General features: G+C 41.6%; 1 protein-coding gene across 2 annotated transcripts in view; it reads left to right on the top strand.

Annotated features, from left to right (window-relative positions):
- The first annotated feature begins 218 nt into the window (after positions 1 to 218).
- The window catches only part of RNF41 (ring finger protein 41), a 22,477-nt gene continuing 15,442 nt past the window's right edge, over positions 219 to 7,253 (top strand). For both annotated transcript variants that reach the window (XM_007467732.1, XM_007467730.1), the window contains exon 1: positions 219 to 402. The gene's annotated coding sequence lies outside the window, so the exon portion shown is untranslated. The remainder of the gene's footprint in view (positions 403 to 7,253) is intronic.

Genomic DNA, 7,253 nt, shown 5'->3' on the forward strand with positions numbered 1-7,253 from the left:
CAGCTATGTTTGAATCACCTGGTCCGTGAGTGTGATTCCTTAGCTGATGATCTCACTCCTTAGAGGGTAACCTGGATGCCTAGCCTTGAAACCTATAGTTCTTAGTGGAGTTGTCTCGTCCTCCTCAACCAACCACCAGATCCCAGTCTGTCTAGTTTCACTGCCAAGTGCAGGTAGTTCTCCTGACTCACCTTTTTCTTCCTTGTTCCTATTAATAGAGTGCTCCTGATTGTGACATCACATCCATCCCCTTGGCAATGGAGCTTGTCCCTAGGAAGGAAGACTCAGTCGGAGAATAGCCAACAAGATGGGTTACTGGGAACGTCTCCTGAGTGGCACTGAGTGGAAGCATCAGGGGGTTGGAGCCTTGTGAACAGGGAACCTGCCCCCAACACTTGGAAGGTAAAGAGCCTTGATTCAGAATCCCATTCTGGGCTAGAACCCTCTTCTCTGGCAATCCGGGTTCCTTCTGCTCTTAAAAACCTGATTCTCAAAACTCTTTTATGCATAAAACTTTCTGTGATTAACCCACATCAATCTGTTAATCTGAACTATTAACTTTTATTTGTTGGTAAATTGCTTAGTAAATTTTACTCTTTTTATGTGTTCTATATCCTGTGTACTCAGCCATTGGGCTCAAGCCTGCACCTTAGTTTGAGGACAAGGATTGTGTTTTCCGTTTCTTTTACATGTCTATATTGGCAAGGGGGCTGTGTATAAAGAATGAAGATGAGGTTTGGGGTAACCACACAAATAGTGCTTGGTGCTGGTGATCAAGTGGGAGGTCCTTGCTGGTCTTTGAGGCCTGGTAAGCCTCACTTTAGGTGTTAGAGTTGTTATTTGGGAGTTCTGGAAGAATTGTGTGCCCTTTGGATTCTTTGCTAAATTGAACCAATTAAAACGTGCTGAAGAAGCCTACCTTTAAAAATCTCCTGTGCTAAATCTAGTCTGGATCACAGCATTCTGGAATTAAATGGGACTTTAGAGGCAATGAGGAACCTGAGTTCCTAAGAGCTCAGTTCTCTAAGAGGGGGAGTAACTTCACTCTAAGGATTCTACTGCTTAAATGAAAAAGACCACTTTTTTCACTTAGCAAGTGAAGAGAGTTGCCAAAAGAGAGCAAGGCCAGACTTTGCTCTCATAAAGCCAGGGTACCTTTTGTAATATAATTATCCCCTAATTTAGCCTATTCTTGTACTTATGTAGAATTTATGTAGTTTCGGATGTTTCATTTTATGTGGAGTAAAGGGAACTGAGGCCCAGAGAGGTTAAGTAACTTGCCCAAGGCTACACATTGGTCGATAATATAGCTAGAACTAGGACTCAGGTTTCTAGATTCTCAACTCAGTTTTCTTTTTTACCAGATCTGTTTCTTTATTGGGAGACAGGGAGATAAGATGAAATGTTTTAGGGACACCTGTGAGACACCCTCCACCAGCTACTTTCTTCACTAGGGTGAAATTCCTAGGAGTCACCTGTTTCATTACACTGGGGCAGGTTATGGGGCCCTTTTCCTATGTGTCTGGTGATTTGTAGTAATTGGGCTGAATCCTCAGCCCTCTGCACCTTTGCTGTATTTAGGGCATGGAGGAGAGAGAATTAGAAGGAGACAACAGCGTATATACTTGGCTTTTACCTGTATGCTTTTGCCACGAATTGGTGACAGCATGCCCAGTTACTCTAAATGGGCTGGAGTGGTTGTTGTAACGTTTCTCTTCATGTGTGTGCGCCTGTGTGTGTGTGTGTGAATGTGCATGGTTTGTACACCTGTACATGGGTTCAAGAAACCCTGAATAAGGGAGCATAAATGTTCAGGCTCTGTTAGAAACAATCTGTTTTTTAAAATTTATTAAATTAAAAAAAATTATTAAATTTATTTATTTTTTGCTGCATTGGGTCTTTGTTGCTGCACGTGGGCTTTCTCTAGTTGCAGCGAGTGGGGGCTACTCTTCGTTGTAGTGCACGGGCTTCTCATTGTGGTGGCTTCTCGTTGCGGAGCGCGGGCTCTAGGCGCACGGGCTTCAGTAGTTGTGCCATGCGGGCTCAATAGTTGTGGCTTGTGAGCTCTAGAGCGCAGGCTTAGTAGTTGTGGCTCACGGGCTTAGTTGCTTCGTGGCATGTGGGATCTTCCCGGACCAGGGCTGGAACCAGTGTCCCCTGCATTGGCAGGCGTATTCTTAACCACTGTACCACCAGGGAAGCCCAGAAACAATCTGTTTTGAATTCCTAGCTCTCTCTAGGGGTAGAACAGTGAAAACAACTGCAACAGTAAGTTAAAAGGGTATAGGAAGGGGTCTAATAAAGTTCTCACATTTTTAAAATAATGCTGACCAGGAATATAGAGAGACATCCCAGTGTAACAGTGAGGAAGTATAGCAACATAATTACCTGGTTTGGTTCTGGCCTGTTGGGAATGCAGTTTTCAGTTTGGATTCAGGATGTTCAAATCGGGGAATTTGGCAGAACTCCTATAAGTCTAAAGGGACACCTTAGTGCTACTTTAGTTCAGCTCCCCAACTTGAGTAAAACCTTCCAAGGCCTTTTCCTATTCCATAACTCAAGGAGAAGATCTAGGAAACTGTGCTTCCAGTGGATGTGGTCACTGGCTGTGACTCTTGAGGTCCCCGTGGTTTCAGTTTTATTAGGCTTCTGTCCCTAGGGCAGTGAGCGGTTGAGTTCTTGTACTGCATCCCCCTTGAAATGATAACCAACCCCAGTGACAGCCCTACAGCAGTGTTGAGAGTCCCCAAGAGTAGAATGAATAGTCAAGGAGCCTAGCCTGTCAGCTTGACTGTCTACTTAGGGGCAGGGCAAGACGAGGCAAGGAGCTAGATTCCAAGGTTGTGTATAACCACTTCAACATTTGTTTCCCATAGATGACAAATAGGAAATGCCCTAATCAGAATTGAAATCTAAACTTCCCCTTAATTCTCGAGGCCACACCTCTGAAAGGATATAGTTATAGGAGGGTAGATAAGCATCTCCAAGCAGATAAAGTGGAGGTTTCTATTTAGAAAGAACAATGCCCAGCATCTTTGCAGAGTTTTGTAAACCTTGACTTTATAGTAGGAACTTTGCAGCTCCTAAGCCTGGCTGGTGACTTCCCACACCCTCTGGCCATCTCTGCACCAACTGAGGCTGTTTTTTTGGGGAAGTTCTCTGTTGTTTCTTTTGGCGATGTAGGATCCCCTGAGACCCCATTATGATAACGTTTCAGAATTTGTATTCCCCCTTAAGATAACATTGTTAGCACTGTTTTAAAATGAAAACACAGTGAAGCACAATACAGGCTCTCAGCCTGCTTTCTGCATTGCCCCATAGCAACAAGGGAGAAAAGGGTATTGTTTTAATTTTTGCCCCTTGCTCTAAAGTAACTGATTTTTAAAAATAATTAAATCTTGCAGAAATATATAACATAGATCAAAAGTATAATCTCAGCAACTAGATTTTTTAAATGTATACACTACATATACCACTTTAAAAAAACAGTTTTTATAAAAATGGGACCATACCGTACAAAATGGGACCATACTATTTTTGCAACTTGCATTTTTCAGTTTGAGAGGCAGTTTAGCACTGCAGTTAAAGGCTTGAGCTCTGGGGCCAGTCTGCCTGGGTTGGAATCTGTCTCCACCACCTGTTAGCTCTATGATTTTGAAGAAGCTTTTTAACCTTTGTGCATCTGTTTTTCATCTGTAAAATGTGGATCATGGTAATGCCAACCTCACACAGAGTAACTCATAGAGTTATTTTAATAATTAGTTGAGTTAATATACGAGAAATGCTTAGAATTGTGGCTAGCATATAGAAATAATAAATATTGATTTAATTATTATTTAATTGTATAAGTAAAACATGATCACTGTTTAAAAAAAAAAATAAAAGAGGAGGAAAAACTAAGAGAGCAAAACTGTGAGGGATTTCCCTGGTGGCAAAGTGGTTAAAAACCGCCTGCCAGTGCAGGGGACACGGGTTCAAGCCCCGGTGCGGGAAGATCCCACATGCAGCAGAGCAGCTAAGCCCGTGTGCCACAGCTACTGAAGCCTGAGTGCCTAGAGCCCGTGCCGGTGCTCTGCAACAAAGAATAGCCCCCGCTCGCCATACCTAGAGAAAGCCTGTGCACAGCAATGAAGACCCAACGCAGTCAAAAATAAATAAATAAAATTAAAAAGAACAAAAAACAAACTGTGAGGGAATTAAAAGTACTGATAGGGCTTCCCTGGTGGCTCAGTGGTTGAGAGTCCGCCTGCCGATGCAGGGGACACGGGTTCGTGCCCCGGTCCGGGAAGATCCCACATGCCACGGAGCGGCTAGGCCCGTGAGCCATGGCCGCTGAGCCTGCGCGTCCGGAGCCTGTGCTCCGCAACGGGAGAGGCCACAACAGTGAGTCCCGCGTACCGCAAAAAAATAAATAAATAAAAGTAGGAGACAGCTTCTCTAATATATATCCTTCTAGATGCTCTCCAATATAAGTGTGTACACACATAAAATTTTTTAACAAACATGGCACTATAGTATATATAATATGTATAAGTGTTATTTTACTTATATATAAGTAATGAATAAATTTTAAAAATCTAAATAAACATTAATAAAAACAAATATATCCAAGTTATATTAATGCTACATTGTATCCCATTTTATGGATATAAGGAATTATACTGGATATTTGTGTCATTTCTGATTTTTTTTTTTGCTATTAAACAATGTTTAGATAAACAACTTAGTATATTGTTTTGTACACTTGTGTAATTATTTCCTTAGGCTAAGTTACTGGAATTAGGATTGCTAGGTAAAAGGTAAAAAAATATACTTTTTTTAGGGGCTTCCCTGGTGGTGCAGTGGTTGAGAGTCCACCTGCTGATGCAGGGGACATGGGTTTGTGCCTAGGTCCGGAAAGATCCCACATGCTGCGGAGCGGCTGGGCCCGTGAGCCATGGCCGCTGAGCCTGCATGTCCGGAGCCTGTGCTCCGCAACGGGAGAGGCCACAGCAGTGAGAGGCCTGCGTACCGCAAAAAAAAAAAAAAAATATATATATATATGTATATATATATATACTTTTTTAGGACATTGGTTTTTTTGTTATGATTCACCTTGATTAACTTTTTCTTGCAAGAGTACATTTTTTCCAGACCTTGCTATAGTATATTACATGTTATATGTATATGTTGTATATGTTATATGACATAAATGACATACATAGTATATGTGACATTGAGTATTTTGGACATGTTTTTTGATTTAATCTTAATATTGATACTTTCACAATTTAGGATAATTATAAATTTCTTTCTTTATTTGAATATTGCGTACGCACACAGAGAAAATCTTTTTCAAAGGTACAAAGGGATAACTGAGGAAATTAAAATTTTCCCCCTGTTCCTGTCCCTTAATGACCCTTCCTTAGAAACAACCACTGTTGGCAGTTTCTTATGTATCCTTGTGGAGCGTTCCATGCATATGAAAGCATAGTCACATACATATTATTTTTGGCACATTTATGTGGCACATCATGGTGGCACATTTACATATACTATTATATACTGTAATTTTTTTCTCTTAGTGTATCTTGGAAGACTTCATACCTGGTTCATTTTAAGGCAGCAATAATTTTTTTTTCCTCTGATTGATTTAATAGCTATTGTAGAGAAACCAGATTACAATTTGTTTATTTGAGGTAGATATTGTAAAGTTAGCAGTTCAACAGGTGAATTATGGATATTTGGTGATATTTTTGCTATCATGTAGAGGCTGTCTCAGGTAGCACCTATTCTTGACTCTTTCTCTTGTGCCTTCCTTTCATCCCAACTCTGTGTGTTTGTCTTGACTATGAGAGTGGCGGTAGCTATCATCCAGAACAGCACTAACCAGTGTCAGTTTGCATTAATTGAAGTAGAGAGGAAAGATGCTAATAGTCCCATTGTGTTCATATTGGTCAGTCCACAGGTGAAGCTCCAGGTACCCTGTTTTACAGGGACATAGGCATTCTAGAATGCTATGGGAGATTTGAGTTTAGGCTAGGTATTTCTCATCTGTGCTCCTCCTGCACCCTATCTTGGCCTTTCCCTGGACTGTCAAAGCACAGGGTGAGTGATTGTTGGGTACTGTGAAGAGGATTCCAGCCCTGGGATGTTAAACTAGATGGTCCCTTATGGTCCATTCTAAGTCTCAATGCAAAAATAAGACTGTCTGAATCAAGTCAATAGGGAAAACTTCTGGGTGTGATCAAATTCTGTCGTCTTTTATTCCTGAACTTCAAAAGTAAAAACATTCCTATACTTTTTACTCTTAGGTAATTTCTAAATTGAAAAAAATATTTTTCCATATTTGTGGAAGACTGTTTAAAGTTGAATTATGACAAAAAAAATGTATGCTCAATAAAACGTTTGATAGTTAAAAATAGAAGAAAAACATTATTCTTAGTCCTACACCTAAATAAAACAATTGTTATTTTGATAATTCTTTCTGGTCTCTTTGTACATGGATTATTTATAAATATATACGTTTTTGTTTTGTTTTGTTTTTGCGGTACGTGGGCCTCTCACTGCTGCAGCCTCTCCCGCTGCGGAGCACAGGCTCCGGACACGCAGGCTCAGCGGCCATGGCTCATGGGCCCAGCCGCTCCGCGGCATGTGGGATCTTTGCGGACCGGGGTACGAACCCGTGTCCCCTGCATCGGCAGGCGGACTCTGAACCACTGCGCCACCAGGGAAGCCCAATATATACGTTTTTAAACAGATCTGTATTCAAATTTGTGTCCTACTTTTTTCATATATTATTGTATCATGTTACTGTATATTCCTCATAAGCATCATTTAAATATAAATATGCTGGGCATCTCTGGTGGCGCAGTGGTTGAGAGTCTGCCTGCCGATGCAGGGGACACGAGTTCGTGCCCGGTCCGCGAAGATCCCACATGCCGCGGAGCGGCTGGACCCATGAGCCATGGCCGCTGAGCCTGCGCGTCCGGAGCCTGTGCTTCTCAACGGGAGAGGCCGCAGCAGTGAGAGTCCCGCGTACCGCAAAAATAAATAAATAAAAATAAATAAATAAATAAATAAATAAATAAATAAAAATAGATACGCTATTCCGTCAGATGGGCTTACATTACCATAATTAAGCGTAACTATACCTTCACTGTTCACTTAAATGAATAAGTGATTATCTGAATTTTAAAAGTTTACGGGTGTTGGGCTTCCCTGGTGGCGCAGTGCTTGAGAGTCCGCCTGCCGGTGCAGGAGACGCGGGTTCG

This window comes from Lipotes vexillifer, unplaced genomic scaffold, assembly GCF_000442215.2.
Source record: "Lipotes vexillifer unplaced genomic scaffold, Lipotes_vexillifer_v1.1 scaffold387, whole genome shotgun sequence".
NCBI lineage: Eukaryota > Metazoa > Chordata > Mammalia > Artiodactyla > Lipotidae > Lipotes > Lipotes vexillifer.